Source organism: Phymastichus coffea, unplaced genomic scaffold (genome assembly GCF_024137745.1).
Source record: "Phymastichus coffea isolate CEN01 unplaced genomic scaffold, Cenicafe_Pcof_1.1 PCOF00027, whole genome shotgun sequence".
Lineage (NCBI taxonomy): Eukaryota > Metazoa > Arthropoda > Insecta > Hymenoptera > Eulophidae > Phymastichus > Phymastichus coffea.
The window spans coordinates 1,263,404-1,288,802 of NW_026706838.1; the positions used below are offsets into that span (position 1 = coordinate 1,263,404).

The 25,399-nt window shown below is 37.5% G+C and overlaps 1 protein-coding gene across 1 annotated transcript in view; it reads left to right on the forward strand.

Moving 5' to 3' along the window:
- The first annotated feature begins 1,621 nt into the window (after window positions 1-1,621).
- Window positions 1,622-25,399, forward strand: part of LOC131675621 (UPF0764 protein C16orf89 homolog) — a 498,284-nt gene continuing 474,506 nt past the window's right edge. The window contains exon 1 of the mRNA XM_058954660.1: window positions 1,622-1,638. The gene's annotated coding sequence lies outside the window, so the exon portion shown is untranslated. The remainder of the gene's footprint in view (window positions 1,639-25,399) is intronic.

A 25,399-nucleotide genomic window follows, 5' to 3' on the forward strand; every position in this document is an offset into this window, starting at 1 on the left:
TGGCACTTTGCTAAATATGTGGTAATAGATGAAAAAGAAAGCCTATTTGGAAGGCTACATAGTTTCATTAAGCACATTTTACTATTACAAGAAACAAGAGAAAAGCGTAAGGTCAAATAGCTGAATAACAGAGAGTCTGATCACTCTATCAATAACGTTTTTGTTCTAATATACGATTCTGGATGACATAAGAAAGTAACGTTATAGTTTATTTTATGATTTACAATAAATATATTTTCATTTACAGAAGAATGATTAGGAAATACCATTTTATGATCACTAGAATAATTTCCTTGCTTCAAACTCTATTTCCCTTTCGCTGATTTTGGACTAATGCACTCAAAAACCCTTATAAATATTAGATTGTTATAACTACATGCATAATCATGTATAATACCGGCGGATACCAAATTTAGTGAAAAATTTTGAGAAAGTTTCCTCTCTTGAGAGTTTCAAAGATGCCATATTGAATTGTGCAATTTTAATACCAGATTTGAATTCAGCAACCTCAAAAATAGTTGTATACCAAATTTGGTCCACATGTAATACAAATTATGAAGATTATTCAAATATATACATATATGATCTATTGCCAGTTTAGGCATGACTTTTATTGTATATATATAACCCATTGCTAGTTAAGGAGTTAATATAAAAATGCGCCAATGTAACGGCTGCTTGCGATAACACGTTAACAATTGAGTACCATTATCACCTGTTGATTGGTATGCACACGACGAACTCCCTTTTTCGCTGCAACTCACCATCGTACGGCCCGTCGGCCTCTCATTGGCTGACAGCCAATCTCTATTATTTTATTATCAAATTATCAAAAAAAACTTTTTTAATTACGTCATCTTATTTAATTTTTCAAGGCAAATCAGATCGCACCAAACTGCTCATATGTTTCAGAATCACCATATAAGCATGTTAAACACCAAATAGCGAACGAAACCGCAACGTTCATCTTCTGCTGTTGTCATTTGTCTATGTAATAAAAGTTTATATTGCTATACTTGTACAGCCCAGTCATCAAATTATACATTATGACCTTACAGGGTTTTACCCTACGGTCTTAATAAAGTTAATCAATTACTTAATCAATCAACTTCTCCCGTTTACCTTTCCTCGCGCCAGTATTAGTATGTGTGCAGACCATTCTTGTCTTCTAGTGTTTGTGCGCTGATGGATTTAGGTAAAATAATGCATGTTAACAGTTTATCCGTTTTCAGTTACTTCAGAATTTTAGTAATTTTATTGTTGGATTAGCACAGATTATTTGTCAAGATTATGTATGTATCTAGTTTTGATAAAGAAAGACTTCTTACTAAGAAATCGAGCTCTCACTTCATCCTTATCAAACATTGTACACAATACAAGCACATATTTATAATTTCATTTGGTTATTTCCATGAATTTTAAAATCTTGTATAAAATTTTCAAACTTTTGAAAATGTAGATTTATAATTATAGTTGATTTAATTTCAGTAAATACAGTAATAAATCAACCGGATATTTGGATAAATTCTATAATCTGGAAAAGAATAAACCTCGAAGCAAATCCCGTGCCTAATGAAAATTTAACTTTGAATGAAGTGATTGAATCTATATTTTCTGGACACCCACAAGAATCTGAAAGTAATTACTGCATTTTACGTGTAATTAATCAATGTATATTGACTGAAAAATGTCAAAACTTGATAACTAACAATAGCAATAGCACTGAAGGTTATGCCTTAACTCATAGACTTCTATTGATTCAAATAATGAAAGCTGTAAGTAAATATTATAATTAAATGATTATTTTTAATGGATATATTATCACGAATTAATATATTGTATTACGAGTCGAATTTTAATCAATGTACTATATTATACGGCTGTCTGGAAAATATAATCCAAAATTAGTGGCACCGTTTTCTTTTACCATACTTTTATGGGGGACTTTTATTAATCAGATGTGGTAAATAAGTACGAATAAGTACGAATATACTTGGGGCAGCTTCGTTTAGAAGTGCTATAATTCGACGGCACTTAGGTGCGACTTGACCACTGTATTGGCATTTCAACCATGGAAGGTTTTTTGTTATTATCTATCAAGAAAATTAAATCTCTGAAGGTAGAGCTTCCTTGTCATCTACAATTGAGAAGAAAAATTAACTAATAATGAATTCAGAGTTCTTGTAATAAATTAATGGATAGATAATCTAATATAAATATAATAATAAAAAGCAGTTAATTTGAAATGTGTGTTTCTTTCTATTTATGATACATTGAAAAATATATTAATCAATGAAGGATCCGCAGTCCGATAAATAAATTTACTCCTTTTTCAGTAACGCTTCATCAGCAAATCATATTGCACAGATTTTCATAAAATAATCAATCAAATTAACATTTACTCGGATTAAGTACTTTGATTTCTTTTAAGAAAACTGAACAGTGGTTTATATATCTGATTTAGAAATTATACATCTTATTTTTTGATTATACTTCGATTAATGAAAGTTTAATATTTTTTAAATTCGTTTTTCAATAAATAAATGTTTAACATTTTCAGAATTTTACACCTTTTGTAATTATATTAGTAATCTAATATTTGGGCATTGCTCAAATCAAAATTATATGAAAAGTTATTATTGTATGCCATGATACCAGTGTTACGCTCGATGATCTTATGTCCGTTCAATTTCGTCTCTACAAATTTTTTGCTTTCACTAATATATTTCGCTAGACATTGTTAACATTGAAATTAATATGCAATACCAGTTCTTTTTGAAGACTTCCTTTTATCTCAGTCTGGACATATCATTTGCTGTAGTGATATTTTTTATAATGGAATCGTGAAATATTGTGTTTTTTTAAGATAGCCACATATTTCTGAAAGATGATATTATGATGAAGAGTATTTATGAAAGGTTGTTTATCTATGGTATCACGTAAAACAGCCTTTATCAGGTCAAAACTTCTAGATCTAATTTATTTATTACTACTAATGTAGATTTAATCACAGCAATTTTCGATATCACAGTACATGTCTCTCTAAAAACATATTTACTTTTGCTTTTAAATTGTCTAACAATGAATCTATCTGTAAATGTAGGTTTTTCTTCAGGTATTATTTTTCTATTCAACATTGATCTATCATCTGCAAGAGTGTCGGCCACCGTGCGTAAAGAGCCGGGCTCTGCAATTATTATTTAGGGTTTTAATCGATAAGGAAAGCCAGCGCTCACTTTCTCAGGCAAACTAATCATTCTGGTCGGAAGATGTTAGATATATAAAAATCACTAGCAATTAAATTATACAAAAGGCGATCTCCTTAACTATTCTAAAATCAATCCAAGATTTCAAGATTTTATTTCTAAAAACAGCAATAGGCGCGCTGAACCCAGATCGTGACAATTAAAAGAACTCGCTCGAGCGAGTTTGCTCAGCGTACGCGATGACATATGTATTAACGAACAAAATTTCATGCGAGCGAGTTCACTCAGAGTGCACGTTTAGCACGTTTATTACATGAAAATCTACAATCGCTGTAATCGAATGACAGCAGGCGCGAGAGAGAATTTGAATGCTCAAGAGAACGACCCACCAGGCATCGACGGTTCATTAGCGGAGAGGCGGCGTCGGCGGAAGCGGAGGCCGGCTGGCAGTGAGACCATGGCGATAGTTAGCGTTGGCTTCGGTGTAGCCGCTGCACGGCTCGGGCTCTCCAATTTATTAAGTACAATATATAATGGAGTATAGCCGATAAACCGAATGTTTAAGCCCGTTACTATCCACACAAATTATTTAAGAGGCGATTCAGGAAGCGTGAATGCTTCCACGAATAAATAGTATATTGGGCGCGTATACTAATTATGCACAAAGCCGACGTTAGGATGAGAATCGGGAACACGCGAAATACAGCGACATTCGCTGAAACCCAATTTACTTTATTCACAAATGAAACATACATACAAGAAAATGCGTTAAATTATGTTACTCTAGAACAAAATCAAATTTAAAAAAAAGGTGGCACACAATAAGCAATGCCCACAAAAAGAGTTACCTAGAATCTGTTAGGTAACCTACCCCTTTTGACTGAACGGATACGGTCGTTAAGACTGACGGAGAGGTAAGGAAAATTTCTCGTCACATATGTGTGAACGCGATGTTCAAACATAAAAGAGAGAGATATATATAAGACCTTTTCTCATTATACTATTGCTATTGCCCTGCCGTTGACTGCTGCTGCTGCTATTCACAAATAGCTGCATTCATCAACAGATTCTCACGGATATTCTTACACGCATTGATGCTGCGATATGATACTGGCTGGGCACAATTCAGTCATCAAACATAAAACCAAAATTCCACAATTACCACAAACTAAGCTTGTAAGGCCCCCTTCCCTGAAAACGAAACAAAAACCTGTCAAACAATGATAAAATATTAGCGACATACGCACTTTCATAATCCAGCTGTTACTATCACTTCTTTAATTCTTAAAAAATTCTTTCTCTTGTTGATTTTTTTCAGCTCTCTTACTTTCGCGTTCCTCGCGTTCGCCGTTTTGTTTTCTCTTCAGTTGTTGGCCGCTCGTGGCTATGGCAATCAGTTGCTCGATCGCACCTCGAATAGAAAAACAAGCATGAAAGTATATATGCACATACCCTCATTTTGTACGCGGCGAAAGGACAATGGTGGAGTCACCCGATGATTCAACCGTAATTGGGACGAATTTCTGCGTCGATTAATAACTATAGACGAAAGATGGATACACCACTACACTCCTGAGACGAAGGAACAGTCAAAACAGTGGATTGTGAAAGGTCAACCAGTTCCAAAGAAGGCCAAGACAGTGAAATCAACCGGCAAGGTTATGGCCGCTATTTTTTGAGATGCACGTGAAATTATCTTCGTCGACTATTTAGAAAAAGGACAAGCAATCACCAGAGAGTATTATGCGTCGTTATTAGACTGGTTAAGCGAGAAAATAAAGGAAAAACGTCCTCATTTGAACAAAAAAAATTCTGTTTCATCAAGACAATGCGCGAGTGCACACTTGCTTAATTTCAATGGCTAAAATTAAGAAATTGAAGTTCGAATTAAGAGACCATCCACCGTATTCTCCAGATTTAGCCCTAGTGACTTTTTTTATTCTCAAACCTAAAAAAGTGACTTGCCGGACAACAATTCATCTCGAACAAAGAGGTCATAACACAAACAAATGGCTATTTAAAGGAACTTCAAAAGTTCTTTTTTTCTGATAGCTTAAAAAAACTTGAAAGATGCCTGGAAAAGTATCTCAAGCTAAAAGGAGATTATATTAAAAAATTTTAAAAAAATCTACCAAAAAAATTGTTTTTTTATCTTTTTCTAAGGACTTATTGACCCACCCTCATAAAAGTCGATTGGAAAAAATATGCTCTTTAAAAAGAGGAACGCATAACGTGCAACGTTTCTTTTAAAACAGCTAAATAATATAAAAAGCAGCATCAACTCACTCAACGTAATTCTAATTGAAACTATTTTCAAATGCTATACTACAATGAATAGAAATAAAACACAACAAATCACGTCCATTAAAATAACCCAAAAATAAAAAAAGAGATTATTAAGAAGAAGATATCAAATAACTAGATCGAGTCAAGACAAAACTAAACTAAATAAAGTGTTATGTCTAAGCGAGGAGATGTTACTGCTAGACGTAATAATGTATAAAATATTGTCGCGTTGATAAAAGTTGGATCTTAGTCAGGAGTTAAGCAGAGGTTGGTTAAAGGGATAGCGCCTTTATTATATATAGCGTGTTTAGGTAGATAACTTAGTTTCTTACCTTATTAGGATTGGATTTCAGAAGAGGTTTTTACAAACAGTCTCAGGTGTTTGCGCTTGATTTAAGATTTATTGTTTAAAGACAATTTTATAATGCTTAGCAGAGTATAATTCCGGTTCTGAGTAGCTGGATAGCGAGACATATAAATAACAATATCAGTATAAGTACGAGTACTAGAGTATGAGTACTAATATAAGCGCTTAATATGAACTGTGCGAACTGTGTATTGTGTAAACTGAACTGCTTGAACTGTCTGCGCGGATCCCGATCCAGCCTTTTTATACCATAGGCTGATGTGCCCCTTCCTGTGTTTTCGCCGAATTAATATGCGGTGAGTAATATTCGCGGAAGTATTATGGAGAACGTACTTAGACTAATCTATCGCGCTAGATAGATTTACAAATGTTCCCGGGAGGGATGATACGATAGGAAATTAAATTACCGATACCCGGTTAGTTACCATAACCCGTTATTTCCTTATCATAATTCGTCACGTACTTTTCCTTTTGTATCGACGTGACAAAAGCAACCAAAGATCTAAACAAAATGTTATATGAAGAAAAAAACACACAAACGTAGAATTATTTCAGATTACTAAGTCCTACAGAAGCAACAAATTAGTCATTTTGAAAAGCTACTGAGCGACTTAAAAAACTAATTACATTTATAACGCCTATCAGAAAACTTGGTGATAACTTGGGAGATCATACAAGGAAAAAGCTGAAACGTTTACAAATAATCTTAGTACAGTATTCGAGCCTCAGCAAAGAATAATCACCGAAGAAGAAGAAGAAATCTTACTAGAAGGCTCTAACGTCCAAGACAGTACACCAAACAAATCGATTAAAATAAAGGAAGTATTACAAATTATTAATAATATTAAGAAAAGAATAGCTCCCAGTTCTGATAATATCACTGGAAAAATAATCACAATGTTACTTCCAATTGCAATAAGATATCTAATAAGTGATTTTCATACATACTTACATCTCTGCTATTATCTTTCCCAGTGAAAAATAGCAGAAATTGTTTTAATATTTAAATCCGGTAAAGAATCAGAACTGGTAACATCATATAGACCGATTAGCCTTTTATCGGCGTTTTCTAAAATCTTTGAAAAACTAATTCTAGCTAGAATTAACCCAATAATACTAAATAGAATACCCCTGATCATCAATTCAATTCCAGCTGTAACCATTCTACGATTGAGCAAGTAAATAGAATTATATTTGTTGCGAGGAAAGCCAACGAAGATAAACAATAATGTATTGGTATGTTCCTGGATGTTGCCTAGGCTTTCGACAAGATTTGGCATAAAGATTTACTGCACAAGCTTAGGAAACTTTTTCCTTAGTCCCACTATGATTTGTTACAGTGTTTTCTATAGAATAGAGCCTATCAAGTTAAAATAAATAGAAACATATCAAAACGCCAGTTCATAAAAGCAGGAGTACCGAAGGGCAGTTGTCTAGGCCCAACACTATATCTGATATATTCCTCGGACCTATCATAGTTTATCAATATCTTGACAGCAACATACGAGGTGTGTTCAAAAAGTAAGGTGACTTTTCAAATTTCACGGGCAACGTACTTTCGATTATCGATTTTTTTGTTTTGTTATGTTGGTACACTCTTCCCGAACATCTGTACCAAGTTTCAAGTGTATAGCTTTTTTTGTTTGGTTGTGAGAGGCGTAAAGGTTATAAATGTTTTGTGTGTTCGGCGATTTCTTGCTATCGAAAAATATGGATCAAAGGATTTGCATCAAATTTTGTGTAAAAAATAAAATCAAGTGCTCCGAAACACTTGAAATATTGACGGTGGCATACGGTGAAACTGTTCTGAGTAAAAAAAATATTTACAAGTGGTACAAACTCTTCCAAGATGGCCGGGAAGATGCCAATGACGAGCCTCGCTCTGGACGCCCATGCACGTCAACAACTGATGAAAACGTTCAAGCAGTGAAGAAAATTGTTCTGAAAAATCGTCGAATCACTATCAGAGAAGTTGCTGAGGATGTTGGTATATTGCTTGGCTCGTGCCATGAAATTTTTTCTAACGTTTTGGGCATGAGATGTGTGTCAGCGAAGTTTGTTCCGAAATTGCTAAATTTTGACCAAAAGAACCGTCGCATGAACATCGCTCAAGAACTGTTGAATGACGTCAACGACGACCCAGATTTACTCAAAAGGGTCATAACTGGTGACGAATCATGGGTATATGGTTATGATATCGAAATCAAAGTCTAATCGTCCCAATGGAAGAGCCCAGATGAGCCAAGACCGAAAAAAGCACGCCAAGTTCGATCAAATGTCAAAGTTTTGCTCACTGTTTTCTTCGATTACCATGGCGTGGTGCATCAGGAGTTCCTACCATATGGACGTACGGTCAATAAATAGTATTATCTTGAAGTTATGCGCCGTTTGCGAGAAGCAATACGAAGAAAACGCCCAGAATTGTGGAAAAACAATTCATGGCTTTTGCATCACGATAATGCTCCTGCTCACTCATCTTTGCTTGTGAGAGATTTTTTGGCCAAAAACAACACCACAATCATGCCTCAGCCACCATATTCACCGGATTTGGCCCCATGTGACTTTTTCTTGTTCCCAAAACTAAAGAGACCTATGAAAGGACGGAGATTTGCAACGATTGAAGAGATAAAGACTGCATCGCTGGAAGAGCTCAAGGCTATATCGAAAAGTGCTTATGAGAAGTGCTTTGAGGATTGGAAAAACCGTTGGCAGAAGTATATTGTATTTTAGGGGGATTACTTTGAAGGGGACAACATAAATATTGATAAATAAATAAATATTTTTTCTTAAAAATACAAAGTCACCTTACTTTTTAAACACACCTCGTATGCAGATGATACAGCAATTTTAACAATACATTCAGAAGCAACAATAGCATCCAAAATATTACAAAATTACATAAAAAAAATTATCTTCGAAATTGATTTAACTCCTGGACTATAATAGTAAATAAACGTAAATCAATACATACGGCATCGACACATAGAAAAGATACCTGTCCTCCTATTAGACTAAACGATAATACATTTCGCAAATCAAGTAAAATACCTAGATCGAAGACTTATATGGAAAGAACATATATTCACTAAACGTAAACACTTGGGTCTAAAATGGAAGAAAATGTACTGACTCATCGGAACGAAATCGGAGCTGTCAATTGAAAACAAATTGCTGCTGTATAAAGCTGTACTTAAGGTAGTCTGGACATATGGCATTCAACTGTGAGGTGCAGCTTCTAACTCGAATATTGAAATCCTGGAAAGATTTCAATCGAAAGTCCTACGTAATATCATACAGACTTCATAGTTCGTACCGAATTAAATTATCCAAAATGATTTACAGATACCTACAGTCAAAGAAGAAACTAAAAAATTCTATGGAAAATATAGTTCCAGTTGAAACGTTAGGAGAAAAGAAAACCGAAGTAAAGATCGACGATCTTTCCCTGCAAATCAAACCGCTTACATCAAAAGCAAAAAGAGTCCTTATACTCGTATTTAACATTCAGCCCTGTATTCCAAATACACTTGTGATGATGCGTCATCACACAAAAATCACGCTGCCTTATGCTAGCCCCGCTCCCACTAGAAACGCGCGGCCAAGCGCCTATTACCATATACCCGCCCACGCACTCCCGGATCTCGCGAACTATGACCTCTAGAAGTCCCCCTGACCGATTCGCACGACCCTTACGCTCGCGTACAACCCCTCGCGCACTCACAACCCGATCCGACAACCCCCCGGGGAGCTAGAAGCCCCTAAAGTCTCCAGCCGCGATCAGCTGATCGCAAGCCCCCGTTAGTTAGGCAGGCATAGCTAGACTAGAAGTAGGAGCGACCGAGCGCGTGAGAGCGAGCGAGACCGCCGATGCTAGACCGATCGGAAGCGAGCGAGGGGAATCGGTAAGACCAACGAGCGGTAGATAGAAGAGGATAGACAAGCGACGCTAGTTGACTGACCAATCGTTATCAGCTTAGGGGTGGTCGAACTAATGAGGGAAAACCGACGCTATCTTCGCGACCAGTAGGCAAATTAGGCGCGAAGGACCGACCAATAAATAAATTGCGCGGGTAAAAAACATTAATATAGACGGCGCTGAGACCTGGCTTAGCAACAAGCTAGCCAATCGGCAACAACGAAGGGGAAGTAAGCTAGGAGAAGCGGCGCGTCGCCGAAAAACGGCGCGCCAGTGACCGTTAAGCCTCGACGGAGATCAGTCCGCCGAGCCTCGCCGTTGCGCGGCACCCAGTGAGAAGAATAGGCACAATAGAGAAAAGTGAAAGAAGTAGGCAAAAGAGATAGTGAAAGAAGTAGGCATAAAAGAGATAGTGAAAGAAATAGGCATAAAGAAAATAGTGAAAGAAATAGGCATAAAAGAAAATAGTGAAAGGAATAGGCATAATAGAGAATAGCGAAAGCGAAAACAACAGAGGAAATAGTGAGGAGAATAACGATAATAGAATAACGATAACAGAATAACGATAACAGAATAACGATAACGGAATAACGATAACAAACAGAGTAGTAATCGGCCGAAGGAATCAACAAGAGTAAGTACCCTTCCCTTACTACCGATTTTATGTGCATGACCGATAATCATGAGTTTGCCGCACATTGCTGACCGTCGCGTCCCGGGAGTGCCGTACGACCCTCGCGCGTTCGGGATAATACGTTAACGCGCCTCCATTGCCGACCTCTGAAAATCCGCTATCAAGTCGTCATACTATCGTTGGCCGCATGACGGAGTTGTCGCGTAGTTACCGAACGGGAGTGCCGCATGACCTTCGCGCGCATTACGCCTTGTGATCGAAAACGTTTGTCGTTGTCTCCGAGCCTCTCCTTTATTACGCCGCTTCTTTGTCCCACACCTGAAATCGTTGCATGACCGCCGAATGTTCGCGCGCGGGATCCCGTATGACCTTCGCGCGCCCGTTGCCGTTGCTGTATATGTTTTCGCCACTGACCTTTCGGGTATAGTTTCGCGAGTCGCCGTGTTGCTATCATCCGTGAAACGAGTTTTCCTTAGTGCGCGTCTTTGAATTCCTTTCCGAGTCGACCTAAACGTTTTACGAGTCGTGTTAGACCTTCATCCGACCGGCAAAGTTCAGATACATCGCCGCCTTTATTTTGTTCACGAGCATCGCTATAAGTACCGTCAACACCGCGAACAGTAGCTAACCTTCGCGCGACCGACCGAATTCCTGATAGCAATTGTTTCGAACGGGCTGGAATTTCCGCCGCGAATAAACAAACCGACGTTACGTATTCGAATCATATCCGAAGTCTGAAGCATTCAACCGAATGATTGTTTGTCTAAGCCGACTTCGCGCCGTAGTACGCCACTCGCGTCCCCAGTAACCTAAACCAGGCTGACCATAGCAACGGGTAGATCGCTGGGCTGACCTGGGAAATTCTTTCGATTAATAAACTTGAGTTACCCTTAAGCCTGATTTATTATTGACTATACCCACTTGATCGCCCCATCCCCCGTAGCTTTCGCGATCGGTTTGAGATTAGTAAGCACGTACGCGACTGCCCTGATCATCACCTAGCCGATAGCCACCGTCGCAGCCACTACGTCACCAGTCCAGGGAAGGAGCTATCATCCCCTGAACCACTAGCCGTCAACCGGGGCGCCCCTGCGACGCCCCCCCTCGATGTACCCGCTTCTGGGTTAAGAGCCGCCATGCCCCGAATCTTCTAGCTAGCCGAACGAGCCGCAGCCGTGGGTGGCCTTGAAAACCACCCGTTGCCCCCTTCTTTCCCCTTCGCTCGAGACGATCTAGACTCGACCGAATTGTCGCCTAGGACTTCGCGCTCCCGCTTCATTCTTCACAGGTGATAGCCGGCCACGCGCGCAAGAACACCGACGGCGACGAGGAGGGAGGCAACGGGGAACCACCCGACCTCACAGCGACCAGCAGGACCACCGAGCCGAGATCCAGCCAACGTTGCAGCGCTACCACGCTCTCCTAACGCGAGAGCACGGTAGCTGGCGCCCAACTTAATAAAATAAAGCTGCACACGTTGTCTCGGCTGACTGCGCGCCGCTGGCGACAGTGCGAGACCGGAGAAATACCGTCTGTTATTTTTCCCCTCCCTCTCCCCCGTCGCACACTCATAATTCAAGAACTCGAGAAAATAGGCATTACTCCTACCTCACAAATCACAACAGTCAAAGCTGGCATTCACATGCCCGAATTAGTTCATCTACTGAGTTTTCGTAAACACATATACGTCAAACAAAGAGACATCTAAATACTTCCAGCGAACCTCAAGATTATCCACGAAGACGTTAATTATTGGATCTACTTCTCTACAGATAAAATGATGTGCTTTCAATGCAAAAATGAAGGTCATCTAGCTAAAAACTGTCCAGATCTCAATCAGCATATTCCCGAATCTCAAGATGTCACAATGCTAAAAGACTATGACAAAAGCATTCCTAACGGCAGTAACGAGTGTCAACAATCTGGTGAAATCAACAAGGTCGTCGCTGACAACAGCACCAAGTCAAAGCGCCTGCATTCGATAACCTCTCCCAGCGATGCATCTACTTCTTTGCCTTCGCAAAAAGTACTCAACAAATCAGGTAAACCGCCAAATAGAAAAAAGGCTAAGGTTACTAGCAAAATTGACTTCAAAACTCACATCGAACTAGCGCGTAATATTATTGAAAGCGACCGAAATAAATTTCTCATCGAATTGACAAGCTTATAGAATTCCTTGAAAGCGCGTTCGGTAATGTAAACATACGCAAAACAGCTGCTTTGTACACTACTAACACAGAAGCTCTAGTCGATATGCTCTCTCAAATCTATCCAGCGGTTGTAGATAAATACACAAAAAGTAGAATTACACGTATTCGCAACCTTCTCAACTCTCAAGAACTAATTCTCAAGTCTACTCCCTCACAAGACGACACTAGCAGCGTCTACGAGACTGAAACTCATTCTAAAGAAGAGGATTTCAAAATCGATAAAAAACTCTCTGACATTCATTAATTTAACATATTCAAAATGAACCAAAGCCTAAAAGATTACAAGCTTAAAGTACTGTTTTTGAATTCTCGCAGTATTCTTCAGCAACAAAATGAACTGCATAAAATTCTCCATAATATAGACATATTTGTATGCGTTGAATCGTTGCTCAAACCTGTAAATCGAAGGCTATAATACTTTTAGAAAAGATTGCACTATCGCTCGCGGAGGTGGTAATGTTTATCTAGTTAAAAAAAGTTTATCGTACAAGGAAATCTGTCAGTACAATATAAAATGATAAGGTGGAAATTACTGGCATTAGAATTCTCAATACGTCACTTAATATTGATATAGTCACTTGCTACCGAATCCCCGGCCTTACACTTTCACAATTTAGAATGAGATGAAATAATAAATCGTGTTAAGTCTAATTTTCCTCCCGGAACGTTAGTAGATGATTTTAACGCTCATAATGTAAATTGAAATTGCGAAAAAACTGACAAAAATGGAGAAAGACTTGAGCTTAGTATTGATGCGAATAACTTGTATCTTCACAACTTTGATACTTCATCCCATTTTGACAAAAGTACTGGCAAAAAGATAAACTTAGATCTGGTTCTGTCGCCAATTCCATTTGTAGATAAAATTAATGTAACTGCCAGCGATGAAACGTTCGGTTCGGACCATTACCCTCTTACTATCGAAATTGACACAATGAGGCACACATATTGTAAAAAAACATTGAAGTTAAAATCAATAAAAAACGACTTTGTTAAATTTTACAATGATCTCTCTGACTAATTCACTAGTAAATTTCTATCTTTTGACTATAATAAGCTCTCTCCCTCTAAGAAATACGACTTTTTCATTGAAGTCATATCGGATAAAATTAAAGAAGTTACGCCTAGAAACAACAAAAAATTCAAACGTCCATTCAAGAACCCTGCTCCTTGGTGGGACTCTGACTGCGATAAAATCAAACGGCTTAGCTTCTTTTAAAAAAATGGAATTTTCCCCATAAACTTACAGATTTAATTGAATATCATAGAAACTGCGCATTAGCGAAAAAAACGTTTAAACAATAAAAAGACTATACTTTATAACCTTTGCGAGATCCATCAACCTTTCTACTAATAAAACTTATGTTTGGAACAAATGTAATGTTCTAAAAAATTCCTGGTGCGAAACTAATCACAGTTCCGAAAATGACATGGAGAAATCGAAACTAAAAAGCATTTGCTGCCTTGAAAAATTAAGTGCACCTCATGTAAGTAATAATCCGGACTATATTCCTTCTTGCCAAGAAAACAATTTTTTTGATGAGCCCTTCTCTTTTATAGAATTTAATAGAATATCAGACTCACGTGGTATCTCAGCTTCTACTGGTTTAGATGGATTAGATTATGAAGTCCTCAAAAAGTTGCCAATTAAATACAAACTTCTCGATATTTTTAATGCTATGTACCGCGAAAGCGATTATCCCAAAGCTTGAAAGCACTCTTTTATTCATATGGTTGACAAACATGATCGAAGTGATGTGAGACCTATTACTCTTACGTCATGCACCGGCAAACTCTTTGAATCCTTGGTAAAAAATAGATTAGAATGGTGGATCGAATATAATAATCTCCTACCCTCATCCCAGGCTAGATTCTGCAAAGGCAGATCGTCTCTCGACAATTTAGCAATATTTACTTACATTGTAGATGAAGCTTTAGAACGCAAAGACGAAGCCTTAGCTACGTATCTCAGACGCATATAATAATGTTTTGCCTGATTTACTCCTCGATAAGCTTGCTAAACTTAAATGCTCAGAAAAAGTTATTAAATTTATGAAATTTCTCACTTTTGAAAGATTTTTACATACTAATATTGAAGGATATGAAAAATTCACAGTCAATAAAGGAGTTCCGCAGGGAGGAGTGTTAAGCCCATTATTTTATATTATTTATACATCAGATATAGCTAATGGTCTTGAAAAAGATGGGATCACTGTGCTAGAGTTCGCGGACGATATAGCGGTCGTAGCTGTATCGTCCTCCGCTTCCGATTGCCTGAAATCATTAGAATGAACTAATGAATCCATTCAACGTAATTTCCTTGCTCTAAGCCTTGAACTTTCTCTTAAAAAAACTGTTTTCGTCCATTTCAATAAAAAGGAAATTTTTCCTGGATCCACCACTCTCAAGATTAACGACTATGAGATTGTATCTAGTGAATCTGCTCGATTTTTAGGAATAATCTTTGACTACAAAATGGAATTTACTATACATATGGATAACTTACTAGCCAAATGTAACTCTCTCATGAACATTATAAAATTTCTTTGCCGTACTTGGTGGGGAGCCGATCCTGACACCTTAATTACGGTAATCAAAGGCTTCATTCGATCGTCAATTGAATATCTCAGCTTTATATACCTATCTAAGAAGAAAAAGTCTCTAAAAAAATTTGAACAAATGCAATACCATGCAGTAAGAACTGTTCTGGGTTTTAGAAAAAGCACTCCTACTAATATATTACTAGCAGAAGCCAAACTTCCTTTGATTCAAGAATGGGTGAAACTTTTGGGTAATAGATACGTTCTAAAAACACTATCGAATAAAAATAATCGTATGTACAAAAATATGGTCTTTCACAGTGATGGGTGACGATTCGCGCGAGGCGAGTTTATCCCGTACGAAGGCCTTTCAACAGCCGAGCGGCCTTTGACTCGGGCGGCAATCAGGCTCTCGGGCACCCCGTCACGTTCGCGAGTCAATAACAAAGTCTTCGAAGATTTGAATCCGGGCTCCCGTTACCGCGATCGTGAGATATTCGATCGGACGTATTCGTATATATTTATCGGTAATCGGGAGGAGGATCGGAAGGCCGGTGGAAGAGTGTGGACGTGTCTTGGCTGTGAGTGCGAGTTTTGGTGAGAAAGTTAAAGAGGAAAAGTATTTGAGGTGAGAAATAGTGGTAAAAAGAGCGTGGAGGCGGAAGAGGAGTGGCGTAGAGAGAGTGAGGCTTGGAGAAGAGCAGGAAAAAGCAGAGAGAGAGGAATAAAGAAAAAAGAAAAGTTGAGGTTAAGAGAGAAAATCAGGAAGCGGGAAAGGCAAGCAGAGAGGAGGGGCGGTAAGAAGTAAAGGCGGAGACAGAAAAGGTAAGACAGGGAATAAAAATGGGATCATGAGTAGAATTAGAGAGTCGAATTAAGGCGTACGGGATAGTGATGGAAAGATTTGTGACAACAGAAAAATTAAGAGATAAAGGTGGAAGAATGGATAGGAAAGGCCCAGAGGAGGAAAAAAAGAAAAGAGTAAAGGTGGTGAGGGGGAGAGAAAGCGGAGAGGGGCTGAGGGAGAATAATAGAGGAGAAATAAGAGAGGCAAAGAGATGCAAGAGTGAAAACGCGCGGAGCGAGATGGAAGGGGAGAGGGAGAAGGATTGAACAATACGATAAGAGAAGTGGGAAAAAGTAGTGGTGCAGAAGATATAATGGAAAAGATACGGGCAGATAGAAGGGATTTAAGAGAGGCAGGGGAGGATGAAAGGAAAGAATGGACAGAAATGTTTAAAGAAATAATGGGAAAAATGGAAAGAATGGAGGCAGAGGGAAAAAGAAGAGATGAAAGATAGGAGAAAGAAATAGGAAAAGTTAGGAGAGAACAAGAGAGAGAGAGAGAAGAAAGAAAGAAAGAGACGAAAGAAGAAAGGGAAAAAGCAGAACGTAGAGAAAAGAAACTGCAGAAAAAATGGGGAGAGAGGATGAACCAGTTGGAAGAGGAGTGCGTGAAACTAAAAGAAAGTATAGAAGGTGGAAACAAGAAGCAAAGAGGAACAGAAGTAGGCAATAAGGAAGAATTAGAGTATATGAGAGAAAAAATGGATAGAGAAAGTAGGATAAACAACGTAATAGTGACAGACTTAGAGGGTGAGTTAAGATGGGAAAAGAAAGGAGAGGTAGAGGACTGGTTAAGGGAGGAACTATAAATGAAAGGATAGATAGTGAATCTGAGAAGAATAGGAGGGATAGCGTGGAGGGATGAACGGAGAGAAAGGAGAAAAAATATGTGGCAAATTAGATGCGCTTCATGGGAACAAAAAGAAGGAATTATGAAGAAGAAAAAGAAGCTGGGACAGAAAAAGATATACATAGATCAGGACTGGACGTGAAAGCAGAGGAAGATAAGAGAGGAAATAAAAAGGAAAGCGAGAGAAATAAAAAGTAAAGGTAAAGAGGTAAACATATGGCATAACGGGGTCAAGTCAGAGGAAGAAGAACGGTGGTGGAGCGAAAAAGAGGGAAAAATGGTAGGAAAAAGGGCGGAAGGGTTTCGAAAACAATAGGGATAAAAGAGAGAGAGAGAAGGAAAGGGAGAGAGAGAGAAGAAAGGCAGTAAAGATACTATTCTGGAACGTGGCGAGGATAAGGAGCATGGAGGAAGATGACTGGGAATATGTTAGGGAATTTGACATAATAGGGCTAACGGAAACCTGGGTGAAGAGGCAAGGGGCAAGAACTGGTGTGAAGAAACAACTGAAAGGGTACAACATAGAGTGGAGAGACTTAAGAAGGGAAGGAAGAAGGGGGAGAGAAATAGGGGGAGGAATAATGGCGGTAAGAGAGAGGAAAGGGATGAGTAAGGTTGAATGGAAGAAAGAGAGGACAAGTGAGGTACTAGTAGGAGTAATAAAGATCGGAGGGAGGAAATACATGATAGCATCGGTGTATATGCAACACGAAAAGAAGGAAAACTATGAATACCTAAGCGAAGAGATAGAGGAGAACAGAGGAAAAACAATAATTATAGGAGGAGATTTCAACGTAAGAACAGGAAACGAAGGGAGAGAATGGGAGACAGAAGCAAAAACCTAGAAGAAATAAAGGCCAAGGATAAAGTGTTAAACGCAGAGGAAGAAGAAATGATAAAATGGCTAGGAGAAAGAGGCTTAGTGATAACGAATGGAAAACAAGAAGGAGACCAAAAGGAGAAATAACATATATAGGAGCGAGAGTAATGTCAACGATAGACTATGTAGTAGGTAACGAGGAAGGTAATGAGGCAATAAAAAGGGTTTAAATAAAAGAGAGGGTAAAGTCGGACCACTTACCAATAGAGGTGAAATTGGGAGGCAAAATAGTGGAAGAAAGAAAAGAAGAGGAAGAAAGAATGATAGACGACTGGAGCGAAGAAGGTATAAGGGAGTATCAGAGATGGATAGACGCAATAGAGGGAACAGAAAAATGGAAAAAGATAAAAAATAGAGTGAAGAACGCAGTTGTAAAAAAGAACATAAGAAGAAAAAAGGTACGAAAAAAAGCTGGTGGAGAAAAGAATGTAAGATAAAAAGGCCTAGGGTGATGGCAGGGTTAAATAAGGTAAAAAAAGGGGAAGGAGACAGAGGCAAATACTTAGAAGCAAAGAGAGAATACAGAGAGGAAATAAGAAGAGCAAAAGATGATGAGGGGAAAAGAGTGGCAGGAAAATAAGAAAAGATAAAACGAGAAGAAAATTGTGGGATAAAGTGAATGGCAATAGGAAGAAAAGAATTGGATTAGATGAAAATATAGGAAAAGAAGAATGGATAAAGCACTTCAAGAAACAATTGGGAGAGAAAGAAAAGGAAGAAAGCAAAGGGGAAGAAACCGAAGACAGCGAAGGAGAGGAAGGTGAAGAAATCAATGTAAGAGAAATAAAAGAGGTAATACGAAAAATGAAAAAGAAAAGAGGAACAGACAGGCGCAGAAGACAGGGACACAAGAGTTGCAGACACACCTACAAATGCACATTTTTATACAATACACACACACACACATACGCACGCGCTCACTCACACACACACAAAACACTTACATAATCAACTACACAAACTGGATACGAGACACAAATAGCAATATAAGAAATGTAAACCAAATGTAACATATAAGTTGTAAATAAATAAACTAAACTATAAGAGAGGAAAGAAGAAGTAGGAAACTATAGAGGAATAACGCTGATGGATACGGGATATAAAATATATGCGGAAATACTGAGGAAAAGGCTGGAATGTGAACTAGATGCAAAAGAAACGCAAAGCGATACGCAGATGGGATTCAGGAAAAAAAGAGGAACAATGGACGCAATATATATATTAAAAAGAATAATAGGGAAGGAAATAAGGGAAAAAGGAGGAAAACTGTTCGTATTCTTTGCAGACATGAAGGCCGCTTTTGATAAAATAAAGAAGAAGAAAATATGGGAAACAATGAAAGAGAAAGGGATAAATAGAAAAATTAGGAAAAGAATAGAAGAAATATACAAGAAAACAGGGAGTAAGGTAAAAGTTGGAGGAGAAATAATTGGGGAGTTTGAGACTACAAAGGCGTAAGGCAAGGTTGCCCTTTGAGCACCACGCTATTTAATCTTACCTTCGCCGACCTGGAAGTGAAGATCAAGCAGGTGCAGGAAGGAGGGGTAGTGATAGGAAGGAAGAAAATATGGACATTAGGATATGCAGATGATATTGTGATGATGGCAAAGAGTGAATGTGGAATGAAAGCAATGCTGAAAAAATTAAAAAGATACCTGGAAGAAAGGGGATTAGTGTGAAATGTAGGAAAATCAAAGATGATGAAATGCAGGAGAGGAGGAGGAAGGGGGAAGGAAGAAGAATTCGAATGGGAAGGTGAGAAGATAGAGATGGTGAAAGAGTACAACTACTTGGGCTATGTGATAAGCAGAAATAACGGAAATAAAAAGCAGATAAAGAAGGTAGACGGGAAAATAAATATGGGACTCGGAAGGCTATGGGGGCTAGGTGAAAAGCTATAAAGAGAAAACTGGGAGCTAAGGATGAACCTGTTCGATGCTCTGGTGAAAAGCGTGATTATGTATGGAGCAGAAAACTGGGGATGGAAGAGATATGAGGAAATAGAGAGACTACAAGTAAAATACATAAAGTGGGTATTAGGATTTGATAAAAACACGCCAAGTTATCTAATACGATGGTAAATAAGAAGACAAGAAATGAAAGAAACAGCATTTGAAAGAGCAATGAAGTATGAAAACAAAATAAGAGAAGAAAGAGATGGCTCAATAAAAAAAGAAGCATGGAAAGAATTAAAGAAAAGGGAAAGAAATGAAAAAGATAAAAAGGGTAAGAAGGAAGAGAGAGAGGAAAGGCTGGAAAAAAGTAAAATATACAGAGAGAGGGAAGAGGGAGATGAAATGAGGGAAGAGTTTTGGGAAGAAATAAGAGATGAGCTAAAGAAAAAAGATGAAAAAGAACTAGAAGAAAAGCTAGAAAAATCAAGATACATAAACGAGTTGAAAGAGCTGAAAGAAGAAATGAAAAGGTGTAGGTTAAAGGAAATTCAAGGAGAGGGAAGAATAAAAGGCCTGCAAATAAGGGAAAGGTTTAGGTTAGGTAATGAAACGAGAGAAAGCAGGTATTGGGAAAAAGAAGAAAATAAGAGATGTAGAATGTGTATGAAAGAGGAAGAAAATTGGAAGCACATGGTAGAAAAATGTGAAAAAAGCAGAAAGGAAGGGGAAGAATGGGAAAAAATAATAATAGGAAGCAAAGAAAAGATAGCGTGGATGATGGAGATAAAATGGAAAAGAAGAAGAAACGAATAGAAGAAAGAAAAAGAAAAGCAAGAAAACGAAGCTGCAAGACCCTAAGGAGAGACGGAAACAGAAGACAGAGAAGCAAGACTCGCAGACACATCTACACACACATACATACACACACACGCACAAAACAGAAGTACTAGTATTACACAAGCGAGAGGAAGCAGGTATTGGAGGATGGAGTAAAATGGAAAAGAAGAAGAATCGAAGAAGAGAAAGAAAAAGGTAAATTAGAAGACAAATTATAAGATACTAAGGAAAAATAAGTGAGGTTGAGGAAAGGAAAGGCAGAGGGAGCAATAGGAAATAAGAAAAAGGTATCAAAGCCCTAATAAGGAGAAAGATAGATGAAATTATTAGCAAGAATGAGAGCAAAAGCAAAGGATAGGCAAAGGTGAAAAGGTAAAAGAAAGTAACAAAGGAAAAAGTTGAAAAGTAAATATGCAAGAAAGAGAAAAACAGAAGAGCTGAAAAGGCAGATCTTGGAGAGAGAGAGAGAGGAAGAGAATATTAATTAACAGAAAAATGGGAAAAAAGAGGAACAGACAGGCGCAGAAGACAGAGACACGGGAGTTGCAGACACACCTACATACATACACACATACGCAAAACATACACACACATACATACATACACACACAAAACACATACATCATCAACTACATAAACACAAATTGGACACGAGACACAAATAGTAATGTAAGAAATAAAAAAAAACCAAATGTAACATAAGTTGTAAATAAAAATATATATATTTATCCGTAATCGGTTATATATAAAACAAACAATAACGGAGAAGCATATGGATATACTCAAGCGCGTTTAATAGTACTTACTGGGACAAATCAAACTAAATTTAAATTTCAATTGGCGAGATGAACTCTGAATTCCGAAATATTGCGGCCTAGTTGCTCTAGCGCTCAGTCCTGACTGACTAACCTCTGGTCGTTGTTTTCACCGGTTTATTATATATTCTTTGTCCCTCGCATTCCGTCTCTCTCTCGCACATATGCTTTAGACATTTATACTTCTCGTATCGGCTCGTATTACCTAGCTAAGCACGCTGACTGCAGCATGCTGTCGCGAAATCTTAATCGTAAAATATAATTATAACATAATGGAACGTCACGTAACACACAGACTACATAAAATTAAATCTGAGCAAATTCTGATCGAATGCATTACAAGTGTTGTTACTCTGACTGAATCTCTCGTTATCCATGAGTCGCTTCTCTTTAACAACAACTATAGTTCTAATCTTATATCTATTCCAATTAATTTTGAGTTTGGGCAAAAACTAAAAAGCAATAATAATCCTAACGAATATTTAGACAACCGTCTAAAAGAAAGCGGCTATCCCATCTTGATGTATACTGACGGTAGCAAATTCTCAGACAACAGATTCGTCGGAGCAGCCTGCTATGCACCTGCATTAGAATTAGAAATTAATAAGAGCATAATTAATGTTGCCTCCATTTTTACAGCAGAAGCAGGAGCTTTAAATCTAGCAATGAATGTTTCTCTAAAGCCTAACGTTTTTATTTTCTTAGACTCCTTAAGTGTTCTCCATGCCCTAACTAGCTCTAAAATTGACAATAAAATGAATCCGTACATTATCCAAATCAAACAAAAATATGAAAATTAAAAAAAATCTTTCCCTTGCATAGCTTACAATGTTTTTGGATCCCTTCTCACTTAGGAATCTGTGAAAATGTAAGCGTTGATGCTTTGGCCAAAGCAGCTACCAATAAAAAATACGCTCAAGTAGATAGGATCCCCTTCACTAAACTCTATTCTCTTGTAAATAAAAGGGCTATTGACTGCACTAACGAGACTTTGAGAGAACTGGATAACAACAAAGGAGTTGTGTACTTCAAATTTTATTTTGAAGATAAAAAACACCCCTGGTTTACGGGAAAAAAGCTGCCCAGAGATCTGATCGTCTCAATTAATAGAGCCAGATCAAACCACTACCACCTAGCTAAATACCTTGCAAAAATTAAAGTTGTCGATAGTCCTCTATGTAAATGCGGTCTGGAACTCGAAAATATTAACCATGTGGTCTGGCACTATAAAAAGTACGATGAGCAACGATCTTTATTATTGAAAAAACTGTTTAAACTCAAACTCCAACTTCCAATGTGTATTGAAATTTTCATAACCGAACCAAATGTTAATGTATGTAAAATTATCTTCGAATATCTGAAAAATTGTAACCTCAACATCTAAGTCACAATAATGTAACTTGTGTTATTTTGTAAAGCGAAATAAACTTGTATGAGTTTAAAAGCAAATAAAAAAAAAATTATTCCAGGCGTCAAGTCACACAAATAAACTTGTCAACAAACTTCTCAAGACATCCATTGCCAACACCGGACGGAAAAACATAAATTAATAAATGCACAAATAAAATAACATAATTATTTCAATCATACTGTAAAACAAAGGCAGTATACTTATTGGAGTATACTACTGTTTATTATATAGATATATGTTGTGACGGTAAACGTCGAATTAGCGCTAATAAAATAACCTAATCGCTGCTCGCGGGGGGCAGCACCGACCGGGGAGCCGAAAAATGAAACGAAGGAATTGGGCGCGCGAGCAGACAGAACGCGCGCGATTAAAAAAGAACCAGTGAGGGTTCATCCATCATCGTGCTCGTCCGCTTATTCGATAACTACCGATTCGCAAGCCGCTAAGACCGAAAATCAAGAGAAGATCGTTCGTGCCAGTGATAATCAGGAGTGATCGCTGTTGCCAAGGTGCCGTATAGCTGCCAAAGGGAGAGACCCGAGCCGACGGAGAAACGTCGCCCTCCACGAGATCTACAGAGTGTGCGTGAGGTTTCGCCATCGAGGGCGAAACCACGAGTGCGCGAATTCGCGATCCGCGACGCTAACACATACAGTTTCTTCGCAGTGCGACTCGCTGTCATCCACTTCGTACGTCGGCAATATTAAGGTAAGCTGGCCAGCTTAATTTCGCGGTCGCGATACGATTATTGCTCGGTTAATTATTCGTCCGAAACGCATGCAGTAGCTCTACGAACAAAGAGCAGTGAGCGTCCCGACATTGGATGTTGTCGTTGAGCGAGAGCCGATGTCAACATAAATACGCGGGCCAATCTAATGTAGCATTTGATAGAAAATAAAAGGTTCTGTTCGTGATATTAACAAATGCTCTCAGCGTGTTTACTTCCTAATAACTCCACTCCTCATAGATTCATAGATTTATTGGTTGACTGACAGCTGTTTCCCTCCTGCTTTCCGACTAACGTATCGAGCATAGGTAATTACGCGCGCCCTTCGGTGGAATTGCGCGAATAAAGTAATTAAATGGTATCCACACCATTACAATGTCTAATAGAAATAAAATTTGCTTATTGTCTTTATAGGTGAGATCAGACTTGGAGTAATAAAAAAAAAGAAATAAATCTTAAACCTCTCCCGCATGCTCAATTTTATAAACGTATTCTGACAAAACAAATGTGCATGAAACTAATAAAATAATTATTTATTATTAATGATATCTCACAAAATAACATTATTTGAAGTTTTAAAAGATTTCAACATTTACATATAATAATACTTACAATCTTCGTCGCTATTTTCATCTATAACTGGATCAATATCTGTATTAGAAAATAATTCAGACAGAACTTTCGCTGAACTAATGATTTTTTATTTATATCTAGCATCATTGAGATAATATATGATTGCAGTAATGTGAGAACAGAAGCTTGCAGTTCATAATCTATTGGGATAGTTACGCTGCCAGTCACGTACTTTTGCACCCCCCCCCCCCTCAAGAGCAAAAGTAGTCATACTTCAAAATCGTGTATCTTTGATCAAACTAACATACAGAGTCAAACGGGATGTCATTTGAAAGCTCTTTCTAAGAGCTTTCAAATTGTTCTATTTAGAAATCCAATCCAACGTTTTTTTATTTTTTTCAAACGATAATTCGATGTTCAAAATTATAAATTTTTGTGTCCACTTTTAATCGCTCACCACATCTTTAAAAGTTGTCGCACAGATATTTGAAATACATGATCTTGTAGCTCTTTTAAAAATCTATTCAAATCATGCATTGCATATTTATTGTTCTTAAATATCACGGGCGTACCGGCATTTTTCCCAAAAATTGACATATGGTTTCATCTTGTCATATCTTCGTTAATACTCATAATAAAAAAAAATGAATGGGAAAGAAAATGTTTGTTTTTTCAAGTAGAATGCTATGGAATTTTTTCAGATTTTTATTGCAAAAAAAAATTTTTCAACTTTTTTGACCCTCCAGTGGTTTTTTCTAAAAAAGTTCTTTTTCTAAAAAAGACATAAAAACTTCTAATTTTACTCATAGGCAAAAGATCATTGAGCAAAATTGCAATTTATGCAAAAAAATCGATTTTTCTAGCATAATAATTATTTTGTAAATAAAGATATAATATGTTGTGATGTTAACTTGGTCTCAATAGTGGAACATTTAGACCATCTGGTTGTTTCAGCTTCTAGTGCTAAGGTATTTTTATTTTGATTAACATTTAACATTCTTTGAATCTATCTATATTGATATATATATCTTTGAATATATCTAGCATTTCATCGTCATCTTTATCGTTAGAGAATCGTTTTCAAAGCGGTTATTGTACAAACATAGGGTTCTGCAGTATGCACCAACGTTTGATAAAAGTTTAAAATCCAACTCTTGATGAAGAAGTTTAAATTATTCTCTCAGAATATCGTAAACTGCCTCTATTAACCCATTAACGACCAAAGAGGTCAGTTTTTGGACATATTTTTTGATCGCAAAATTCATTTGTAAAACGAAACAATAAATTGATTCAGGGTACCATGCCTTATGTTTTTGTGTATGTTGAATCTAAATCCGGACTCAAAATTCAAAAATTTTGTTTACATAATTAAATATGGCCGATTTAAAAAAAAAAATAGGAAAATT